Raw genomic sequence first — 13,166 nt, forward strand, 5'->3', positions numbered from 1 at the left:
AGCTATAATGGTAAAATCAAAATGGAACACTAAACGGTAACTAAACTCATTTCTGGTACAGACTTTTATTTAAAACGATATTCGCGTGGATAAAATACTATCGTAGATAATAATGCTACTGAAATTATAATTTTTTAACGTATTATAGATGTGTTTTTATAAGTACATAACTGAACAGACGTTGTACACAATTCCACCTGATGTTAAGTAAAATTTATAAGATGCCTATTTAATGAAGATGAAAGAGTGTAAAGAGTTCCAGTCCTTTACTTTTTTCACAAGACATGACGATCTAAATCTTGCAGTACGGCACCTGGGGAAGTCAACAACGAAGGGATGAAACTCCAGCGTGCTTCTAGATGAGCATTAATTTAATAATTTAAATAATCATAAATAATTTAAGCGTGAAAGCGTTAAAAACGTAGGATTCTAATAAGCAAACATGGCGCTAATATTCGAAAGCGGAACTACGATGTGGACATATGCGTATTTTTCCCATGAATAGGAAAATTGTTTACAATCTTTATTACGCTTATATACTTCCGGGTTGCCATATTCTTAACTTGACATTTATGAATACTTTCGTATAATATTGGATAATTTGGTAGGCGCACGTACCGAACAAATTCTTTAAAAGCTATGTTTTATTAAATGTAATTTATACGTATAATTAATAAATACAAAAAGTTCTAAGAGTATTTTGTCCAAACCACACATCGACATCTCGTGTTAGTGTATGAAAACTCCTCCGAAACCGCGTACCCATTTTCAGACCACATATTTACAAACCTACCGAATCCTGTAAATAGGTTGTAAAATATTTCTTATACCCCTAAATGCTAATCGATTTTTGGAAATATTTTTTTATCTGTAATCATCGACAGCACTCCATTCCTCTATCGAGTCATATGATATGACATTTCCCATATCCCGCACACACTTAGAATAAGTTACATTTTATTCGGCTACCCAATTTTTTACTACAAACAATTTATATGGCAAAATGATTTCCGGGTCCTTCAAGAGTAATATAAACTTGTCAAAACATTCTCTATTCGAGGCTTACCAAAGTATATTTCAGTATACTTTTATTATCTATTTTTATAAGACGCGGTCAGAGACATTGTATCATAATACGATGATTATCACGTAAATATGTGAAAGTGAAGTTAATTGTGGCTGCTCTCACTTGTTATCTCTACAAAGAGAGGGTCATTAAGATATATTACCTGAGGTTATATAGAATCTGATTATATCGCAACATCCTTTTTAGCTACTACAATAAAATATTTTCAGATTATTAATTAATTTGGTTTATTTATATGTAAACAAATAATTATATTTCTACTAGATAATTAATAATAATATGTGTCAAAACCGACGTATTATTTAATTGGAATATTGTGAGTTAGTCTGTAGAAAAAGACGGAAGTTTTGGCTTGTCATATAAATTTTACAAGAATAATTTTTGTTAGAACATTTTGGATTTTACTTAGGAATTAGGTAAAAATAATTGTTTTGATAAACTTTTACGAAAAAACAAACTCTACATGTTGTTGTTATTTAGTTGGAAATTGATTAATTATTCCTTACATATTTAGTTTTTGGTTAATTATTAGTTAGCAACATATTGAAGTTTTATCATTGTGATCAGACACCGCGGATCACTTGTTACGGTTCTGACATACCTCGTTCGCTTCACCCACTTTCATGACATTCACGATGCATCCTCATTGGTAATGGGCACTTTTAACTTGTCCCTCCAGTTCCTCCTGGATTCGGTCCAGGTATGTACGTCCCGATTTGACAATTTTATTTATTTTACACGAAAGTAACTGTGCATAAGATATTTTTTCAAACTTAGTGGAACTTGTTTGAACTCACTCATCATTATATCCAGTATAACACAACTAATATAAAGACTTTTAGGTAAACTTGTTATAAGCACTGTCAAATATATCGTCGTAAAGTAAAAATGGTTCGACTGCACCTGAAACTAAATTTAAGTTTGACGTTAAAGAACAACGGCCTTAATCTAACTTAGGGTAGTTCATGTATGTCAGAAGATAAAAACGGAGTACAATCCGTCCAAATCCCGGTTCAAAGCTTATTCTTCAAATGGCAATAGAAAATTCATGTTCAGTGAAATAGCAATTTGTACTGTTCTAGCATGATTTTTTAATATTAATAAATTAACGATAATAATTATATTTTGCGTCATTGCTATTCATATTATTACCCATGCGAAGTATTCATACTTCCAGTGAACGTTAATTAATTTCAATTTTTACAGAATCATAACCTCCTGTAATATTATGCTTTGTGAAAGGCGTATTTCGGTTAACCGACCGCGTCTAATTACCGGACTCTCACTATCAATTAAGAGAAAACATACAAACCTATGTTGTTAAAATAAACCGCTCCGCTCAAATATCACTTTTACAAAGCCTTCACCAAATGTAAAGAAACGCCAACAATATTAGTAAAAAAATGCAATTTATAATCACACGCATTTATCACTGATTTTATGACAGCCGAGCTTAGTCTCATTAAAAGCGTTACGGTCGAGGATTCAGTGGCAGCAGGCTGTGTAGACTGGAGCACAAGGAGACAAATATAGTAGGACGGGATATTTGCTTCAATTTTTTTTGGAAAAAATGGCAACCTTATGATGCCATTACAATTCATGAGTGTTCCAAGTAACAATTTTTCTAAATTTAACAGAATCCACTACCTTAAAAAACTAGATTATCTTTTACGTACCCTCGAAAAAGGTAGTGCTACAGTATAGTAGTAACTGTAGTAGTAACTGCAGTAGTAACTGTAGCCACGTGCAGTTACTAGTTACATATACCAATGGCTCTACAACCTTTTAGGTCCGGGCCTTAGATTTATGTATCTGTTCCGTCCTTCCTGTCCGTACCTTCTGTGCCACACACGATTGACTATTTGGGTCTAAGGTCACGGTTTCCTTACGATATTTTCCTTTACCGTAAGAGGGAATGCGCACATAGACAGTCAATGGGATCGTACCTACAGCTCAAGGAATGAGATTCCTGTTGAAACCTAGTGGTTATTACTAATTGGCTAACACTGCTGCTGCAGTTTGATGAGATAATTTAAAAATATAGTATAGACATTCTTTTACTATGTATATATAAATTGGCATTCCCATTGAGGAATCCTTAGTTCTTCACTTAAAGAAAGCGCCGCACCTATATTTTCTAAATTGGATATGAATTCAAAATAATAATAGGTTTAATAGCTTCCAACTCGTCATAAAAAGTGCTGCCTATAATACAGTTTACGTAATCACTGCACGATCGTCACGGCAAAGGGTGCTTTGTGAATACTAATTCAGTCGTGGACTTCGTCGTGGTCGTGATGGCGGGGTGTCACCCGTGAAAGTGTCTGTTGCACTTTTGACGCTCAATGACATGAAAAACGAGGAGTTGAATAAATATTTGTAACGGATATAATGCGAATGAAGACAATATCTCGTAAATTTAATTTTAGATATCAATATCATAATGGAGTACCTTTGTCCATTGTCAGAATCAATAGTTGTTATTGACCTTATGTTTTTTTTTTAAATAAACATGCACCTGAGTTTTATGCAAGCTGGGTTTCATCAACGGACGTCAAGGCAGAATACAGAATACTATCCGTATCACCTCGACGTACATCATTCCACAACTAAGGTTCTCTTAAGGCAGTTTTTGCCGGGACTAACACTATGTGGAACCAGCTACCCACTGAAGTTTTTCCGAACCAATTCGACTTAGGGTCCTTCCAGAAAAGAGCGTACCAATTCGAAAGGCCGGCAACGTACTTGCGAGCCCATTGGCAATGTGTCCAGGCGGCGGTATCACTTAACATCTCCTGCCCGCTTGCCTGCATGCACGGAATAATTGTGATGTGGTTACACATAACACCACCAATAGATCAATTTTGTCACTAATACCACCAGTCATTAATAAATGTTTAATATTATAATCATTATTAAAAATAAAACTAAACAACATGTTACTTAGTTAATTTGTATAATGAATGTTACATTAACTATAATCTCAACCCTACGCGCATGCGCGCATTCTAACCATTCCTACACAGAGGTACAAGTCAAACATACTGTTTACCATACAATTATACACCTACGTCTATACTGAAGGTTGACTGATTCATTATTTTACTGACAGTTGCAATAACAAACCCGTAATATGCTTGATTGGTTGAAATTGAAACTAGTTTTTATGACAATGAATTACGAGTAGTGTTTGAATGGTTTAATATTTAAGATAAAATGCTTAGTTAGACAAAATAAAACACATTACATACAAGTATTAAATTTAAAATTTATAAAACAAGGAAAGGCAAAAGCTGCTAATTTATCAACCAAACCAATACGAATACAGCACACTAATTCTTAAAAGGCCGGCAGCGCACCCACTCGTGAGCCTTCTGAAATTAAGTGTCTATGGGCAGACTTAACACTTAATATCAGGTGAGCTTTCTGGCATTTTGCCCCGTGTTATATAAAAAAAATCATTGTAATTTTGGAGTTCGTGTCACACACGGGCAGAGACGCGTCTATAATATTTAATACTTCAAGAATGATGGAACGCAAAAATTCCTCACGCAATAAAGGCCCGTTAAGTTTGACGCTACTTTCTTCAACGTCAAGTGACTTAAGATGTTGTCAGAAGGCCGTCAACACAAGGCTGCTTACATTTGCAGCTTACGAATAGTAATTACGAAAGTAGCTTTACCTGTGATGACATTGACAGGCATTAAATTGGAGAATGATCGAAGTACTTCTCTATATATACCTAATGATTCGGATTTACGAGAAATATCTACTACTGAGGCATCAAAATGTCCATATTAGCTTGCCCTCAGTATAAAATTGAATGTAAAGTTTGTGATAAGAACTCAGCACCGCTTTCGCATTATACCTGACTCTCGGTGGCACAGTTCTGCGTATATTCTGATAATTTTCACTTAATACATCTATAACTTTGTATACTAAACCATTTTTTTGACACTAATGAATTGTGCCCTCCTAAATCTGTAACTGTTAAGAATCGTAATAATATTCACGATCTCACTGAAATCAGTCAGTGTTAAATTGAGTACATAGGCTGTCAAAGAATTTTGAGGTGTGAACAGGAATTTTTTGCTTTCACCTGGGCTCGTTAATGTAAATGTGAAGGAAAAAATACGCGGGCGGCATTGAATGCTATTTGCATTGCACTGTACCAAGGATATTACGTGATAAAATTATTACTACTTGACATTGGTCAGAATTTACACTATTTTAACACAGAAAAATAAAATTTCTAGATTGTGGTGATATAATTTTCGTCGTTGTAATTTTCCAGTCATTATTTATTAAATTGACAAAGAAATTTATTAACTATGTAAATAAATAATGCTGGTCAAGGTTTTGCCATACCGGCTAAATACCAACATATTGAGTGAGATAAAAAAACACTATTTTACAATTATTTGAATTAAGAAGGTTTTGTTCATGTTTAACATGTAATATTTAAAAGTATTTCAAGTACCAAATACAATTTCTTACTTATTTTCTTATAACAATTGTTTTAAAAGATTCAGAAGTTAAGCTATGTTGATCCACTGGCAAATAACTGAATGATTGTCGACCTTAAACTGACCTTAAGACCTTATCAAACCACCACACCTCTACAAGTTTGCACAACTAAATTTAAACTCTAAGCCTGTGTGTTACGGTATAAATTCCTATTATAGATACTTAGCAAAATACTTGCTATTGATATTATTTACATTTGTGTTGTAGACTTATTTAAGTTACTTCATCCGCTGTAAAGATGGCCGTTTGATAATAGTAATTTTTACTGTCGAAATAACTTTGGTATATCAAGGTAAAAGCTTCCTCAGCTGTATGTAAATATTTAGGAAAGGCATTTTGTAATAATGCTGAATGAACGTGCGCGTAGGTATATATCATTGTTTAGAACTTATTTGCATAATTGTTTATGTTGTAATAAATTTGTTACAACATAAAACAAGTGACAACTGGCAATTTACCGGTTTTATGACCTCATTGAGAAAGAACGTAATTGCTTTGACAAAATAAAAATATAAAAATATATGCCCCGGGTGAGGATCGAACTCACGACCTTAAGATTATGAGACTTACGCGCTGCCTACTGCGCCACCGAGGCCGGTGGAAACTAAAGCGAAATAGGTCATCACATAGATAATTAAGATCCTATGATTAGACATCCTACTTATGATATAAGTCAAGATAATTATTTTTTTAAATAAACATCCTATTGTAAGAAGTGACTACCATGCTCATACTATAATAATATTAATAAAAACATACAAAACTCCTCCGGCTCGTATTTATTTAGTATTTGATGAAATTGCATGGTGGACATTGTAACAGTCTATATTACCACTTACAGGCATCAACGATTCGTCTGAATAGATAGAGTTACACATACCTTCAATTAGTTCATTAATCACGGATCGGCGTAACGTGACAAGTTTTTTTTGTGTTTGTTATTTTACATTCACTTAGGAGCAAAACACTTAATACCGACTTTTGTGTCCATAAGTAAAAAACTAAAGTAATTTAAATTTGGGATACCCAAAAAGTAAGACGAGGAATTATGTGGCTGACTTCTTCATACTTAATCTTCATTGTATTTCATGACATTGTTTAAAATATAATATTTTCGAGTTCCTTATTCTAAATGGTCCTCAAGTGATGATTACTCCACCACTTACAGCGTGTAAATTGTATAGGTTTTTATGGATACTGCCCACGGCTATTCGTGACTGACGTAATATATCTGTGTAGTACATAAATCATTATGTAGAGATGAGAACACCGATGAATAATTATTTTTTGTAATTTAAAACACATGATCAACAATTATTTAGTACGCAAATGCATACTTTATCTTTTGAAGCAAATAACCTTGGTTTCTGACCGTTGTCGAATTTTAAAACATGTCGCTTCACGATGTCATCCTTACTCGTATGATAATTGCGCACATAAATCCATTGGTGCTATTGGGGTCCGAATGCACGATCTCTCGATTAATTTGTTTGTTTGAAATCAACATAGGTATCAGTACAATAGCAGTAATACCATCAATGAGAATGCAAAATAATAATATTTTACATTAATAAAAAAAATGTTTGGAATGCAATGTAATAATAATGTAATGGAATATAAGATACAGGTATCACTTATTCCACATCATTAAATTTGAATCAGTACTCATCGGCAAAGAAGACAGAGGGTGTAGGCTGAGAGAAAGGGCCGGCGTAAAAACCTCTCGGTACTCTTTTAAAATAGGAAATCATCAAACAACACTTATTTTAAAACAAATATCGCAAATTAACTAGAATTAGCCTGCCTAACACTAGTCCCAGGCCCTTTTATCAACTAGATAATCGTTAACTTTATAGAAAGCCTTTTTACACAGCTTTTCTTTAAAACATTTCTTAAATTTATTAAAAGGCAGAGATAAAGGAGCTTCTGCAGAATTAAAAGAAGAGTATCCTTTTTCCCAAAAAATAATTACTAACTTTAGATAGTAGTAGTAGAGTATTAACATTGTGCGTATGTTCTATTCTAGTAAATTTATCACTATTTTTGTATACATACATAATATTTTCATAAATATATTTCGAAGGAAAGGTAAGTAAATTAAATTCCTTGAATTTATCTCTCAGAGATTCCCTACATTTTAAATTATAGATTGAATTCAAAATATAAGCAAGTTTTTACGTGAATGTTTAAAATGTTTAATTAAATTAATCAGAATCTTGATAGACTCTGAATAATTATTACCTTCTTTTACACATAATATGTAAAATTAACTTAATATATTTAATAACGGGTTTAGTGGCGACAAGCCATCGCTGTCGATCCGTCCAAAGGCGAGAAGATAGCGTCGTTTAAAACAAATCACCCACCACACTCATGCGCGAAGGAAATGTGGCCCATCCAAAAAAGGTTAGCACCTCGAAGGTTATTCGTAAACCCTGGCTTTGGACATTTTCTGTCTATGAGCGTGATAAGCCCTCGAATGTATGGTGATGGAATAAAATCTAAATGGGTCAGGCACAGCAGACAGATCAACTGATGAATCTAAGCTTCCTACAGAGTATTAATGCCACTGGACTATTATAATGTTTGAAATTAATTTAGTCTATACTGTGTTTATGAGACACGTAATAACATACAAGAATCTTGTATTGGACATAAACAGCTATTTGTAAATGGATGCGTCCTAGTTCAACTTGCACATACTGTACAGTGTACACCTTGTGCTAAATAAATCACTTTTACTAACTACTTTAATCATGTGTTAAGAATAAATTGGTCGGTCCAAAACCTTGAATATTGTAAAATGTTATTTTTTTAAAGCACAAACGTGTTTGCTTAATTAATGAGTGTATATTAAAAGCTCAAATAGAACCTAATTATAAACGTGGATTTAAAGTTAAACTAAACACTATGCTGACTATTACCATAGTTACGGTGTTATATCCTTGTATAAAGAATGGTTTACCATGGTAACAAATACCGAACATAAGTCCTCGTTTTATAATAAGATAGTAGTTTGTTTTGCTTTACGATATAATAATTTTCATTATTTAAGAAATACATTTGAATAATGAGGGAAAAATATTACTTTAAACACTTGGGAGTGTACAACAAAGAACCTTTCTCGCTTTGAACGTCGCTTAAAGAGATAGCTAATTGATGTAATAAGAAAATTAATAAATAGCATTTAAATTTAAAAATATGCTGCGCAATTTCTAAAAACAATAATTGCTCAACGAAAAGAGGACCAAATGATATCACAGTGAAAAACTAAAGTTAGGTATGATGCGTCGTTGTAAGTTTGAGTTATCTGTGACCACGGCATAGTTTTTAACCGACTCCTGTAAAAGTTTACGCGTTTATTACAGTAATTAGTTATTATTAACTAGAATACATACATATTCACATACAAACTTTTAATGAATTTGTTAAATGAAGTGTGAAAAGCTAGGATTTTTTTTACCTTAAAAATTGGGAACAGTTCCCAAATCTTACACATTATAATAAATAAACACATTTTTTTTTTATAGAACCTACAAAGTTGTGTAACCCGCAGGTGCAATTTATCAATTAACTATCTGTCAGATAATTGATTACCTACAATGACAATAGGCTTGCATAAATTAACATGTGTCAAAATACAGTGTAGTAATGTAGTTGTCAAAATGATAGCAAGGCCAGGTGTGAATTGTAAGCCTTTCGATAATTATATACAGGAAATTACTTTTAAACAATCTTTTGTTTGGTGTATAATTTTGTTTTAATAATGCGATAGATTCTTTAATCAAACCTATGTTTGATGATGATATTCATAAAAAAATAATTATGTAACATATTTGTTGTTTAATTGTAATTTACAAAACAAACGCTAGAACGCAAATAAGTAACAGAATTAATTAAGAAAAAATTAATGAAACGTATCTAAAATTACAATTTCAAATGTAAAGTAGTTGCTTTTTCGTTAGTTGTCAAAGAACAACCTATAGAAAACTTTTTAGTAACTTTAGAATACAGCCCTAAAAAAACGTATGTAAAAGTAATATAATCTACTTTGAAACCATTTATTCAAAATCTATTTACAAACATTAAAAAAATACTAATGAATATTTTACAATATGGAACCTACCTGCTTAGCAAGTTCGTTCTAATTTCAAAACACCAATAGTATTCGGAACGTGTTCCAACACGTACTTGAGGAGTATTTGTCAAGTGAGCATAATGAAAAACAGATAAAATATTGCCATAGCATTCTGGGACAAGGCTGAATGCCGATGTGTTAGAATACAGAATTTGTTTGAGGTATTTGCTAATGTCCATATGTGGGTCGTATTGTGAACTAATACGTGTTGGAAGAAATAGGTTTACATACAGTTAATCGGACTAATGCATAAAGTTAGCGACTAAATGCCTCAAAATATAGTAAATTTAATGTTACTTTTATTGATAAACATTGATATTGCAGATTCTAGTCGTATTACGTCAGATCAAAATTTGATAAGTTCTCATATAAAAGGTTTTAATATACTGTATTTTATATGTAATTATCCATAGTTGTCGTAAGCCTATCGAACAATGGAGCACGCGTTGATATCTTTTGTTTCGAAAAATATCGGTAGCTCATAATAAAATATTGTATTTTATACTGTCTAAACCTAGTCACGTGTTATTTAATAAATAAAGGATACTTTAAAGATTTATTTTATATTATAATATATTAGAATAATAATAAATTCCAGATGACACGTTACCCTTGAAATAAACAGCGGAATGATGACTTCATTAATAAACAAACATCGGAATACAATAAGTTTAAATATATTGTACGTAATTTATTTAAATAATCACTAAATGATTCATCAAATACTGACTTCATTTTGTTATTTAGAATTACGTATGTCCTACAGTTTAAAAATACCACAAATTTTAAATTTCTTGCGTGGGAGCACCACGGTCCAGATCCTCGTAAACAGCTGCCTTTGTGCTCGGGAAATTCTCTAATCAAAAACTATGGGAATTATGCAATAAGCTGCCAATTGACAGAACTATTAAACGCCTAAAATAGAAGTGTGGACCACACACTCCGGAGGGAACCAAACCACATTGCCAAGCAGGCTCTCAACTGCTCTGAAGAGGTGAAAGAAGCTGGAATGACCAGGCTGGTGTTCTTTTCTGTATGCTCTATGCCTCACATAGGGTATCTAGAACTTTAAGTCACTGTTGCGGTATGTGGACGGATTTTCATTTATCTACTTTACGTATGTTGACAGTTTGATGCCTGACTTGCTAAATATATTTTCCCGACTCTTACGCAGCCATAAATGGAAAGAAGTGTTAAAATATATATAACTCTTTATAAATGTTAACGGTTGATTGATTAAGTAATTGTTAATTATACTATCGTCTTGACAACGTAAGTTAAGTTAAAATGTGTTTTTTTTTTGTTTAAATGTGGATTTCTTCATTCATAAACCAATATCAACTGCTCAACACAAATATAGACAACAGTTTCGGCAGAGTACAATTGTATATTAAAAGAATTCTTGCAAATTAAATATCTAATAAGAAATGTAAAAATGAATGATTTATTTATTGAATTAAAGAAATTCATACAGGGAATTAATATTTAATCAACACATCAGCTTGTATAGACTTTTATTACTAAGCTGATATCTCAACATAACATAGATATAATCTTTTTGTGTCTTGAATCATCTTCAGGGACTAATTTGTCCATTATATATCTATGATAAATAGATTGAGGCACGTAGTATATTAAGAACCGGTCTGTGGACCGCCGTGTTGCGTCATTAAGCATACCTGTACCTCATAGGTACCTGTGTTGTAAATACCTAGTAGAATTTCATTTCTACAACTCATCTCGTCATGTTAAATGGTTATGTTAGCTCAAAGATAACCAGGATATAAAATATGCGGAGTTGAACTCAATATTATAAAATTGCCACAAACATCGACACTATGTGGCGTTGAATTATTTTTGGAATAACAAATTTATATGTATTAACTGGTTGTGTTTAAGACGGCCACTGAATACCTAAGTATTATTTCTCTAAACAATTTCACATAAGCTAAACAAATGCAATATGTCGCATTTGACAGCGTCTTTCTTAAATCTGAATCTTTGCCTTAACTGAGTACTAGCTTAGTACAAATCATAATTAGCATACAAATAAATAATATACTATTAAAAGTCTTACAAAAAACATGATTGATTTATAATATAAAGACTGTCGCAATATTTCACGTAAAAAACGAACGGAAATTACTTGCTCGGCTAGCGCTGTGATATCGTAACATATTACATACATTACATGTTTACTATATACTCTACTGGTTTACATATTTCATTGTACAAAACTTAGTGTTTTAAGTTAATAAAAATTCTTTAACTTTTATTATATAATTTACGTGTGTGTATTGTAGCTATGTCGCTCCCTTCACTGTTCCTGACAAACAATTTGGCATGAGTCGTTAAATCGTCGTTTTTAATTCTAACAATTCTCCTTGACCACTACTTTATTACCAGAACTTCGTTTAATGTTAATTTTTTTAAATAATAAAGTCGCACTTAAATTAAGTTGTTTCTTAATTCGGATGTTAGCCGGATTACAATCTCCTAGAAACTTAATTTAAAACAAGTAAAGTTGCTATATTTTTTTCAAGGCTAATTAAGTATTTTTTATTAAGCGTTATTTTGTAATGTGGATATAAGCTATTCGGTTGGGCATATTTATTAACAGAGCTGGGAGGTCCAAAACCGATCATGTGACTGTTCTACGCTGGATGCCTCTGCCGCACGTGGTGGACAAAACAATATATCTGTCGTTTACCATGAATTTCTAAATACAAATTATTTTAATTCACCTTCCGTCAAACACTTAGTATTCAATGTAAACTACGTAACAGATTTCAGTGTGGTTCTCATCAATAAACAGAGGTAGGTTTATGTTTATAATACTCGAATTTAAAAACATTAAACATTATCTCAATATCACTGGACTTGGTATCATTGTCAAGCGCTTTCGAAGTGTGACAATCATTATTACGAAAAAAAACAAAACAATGATTAAAGATTTATGTCGACGCCTGTTAGACGGTACCAGTGTTCCCAAATCTGGTCCTTTTCTCGCTGAACAAATAAGTATTGCAAAACAGCAAGGAAATGCTGCAAGAATAAAAGATACACTGCTACAGGGACCAAACTTTATTAAATTTATTTTAGTTTTCTATTTATACATTTTTAATTATTATTATTACTATATCAGTTAGGAATGAAAATAGTTTAATTAACATTAATTCCAGTAAGAAAATCACTTTTTGAACGAATTGAAACTATGTATTATTATTAAAAACGTATAATTATTTACATAATTGACCGTGACCACGCACGCTGAAAAGCACGCGAAACGTCGAAAAAGCGTGTAAAAGCTATGTTAACAAAAGACAATTAATTCCAGTATCAATATTATATATACACTAATGTTATTTAATACGGTACAACTTATTAGAATTTAGAATTTTAGTTGTTCTCATT

At 32.1% G+C, this 13,166-nt stretch overlaps 1 protein-coding gene and 1 non-coding gene across 4 annotated transcripts in view; both read right to left on the bottom strand.

The window, feature by feature from the left end:
* The window catches only part of LOC123710853, a 42,651-nt gene that overhangs the window by 24,497 nt on the left and 4,988 nt on the right, over positions 1-13,166 (bottom strand). The gene's annotated exons all lie outside the window — the stretch shown is intronic.
* On the bottom strand, positions 6,137-6,209 carry Trnam-cau. The gene has a single exon. It is a non-coding gene; the product is annotated as a tRNA-Met (tRNA).

Source organism: Pieris brassicae, chromosome 6 (assembly GCF_905147105.1).
Source record: "Pieris brassicae chromosome 6, ilPieBrab1.1, whole genome shotgun sequence".
Lineage (NCBI taxonomy): Eukaryota > Metazoa > Arthropoda > Insecta > Lepidoptera > Pieridae > Pieris > Pieris brassicae.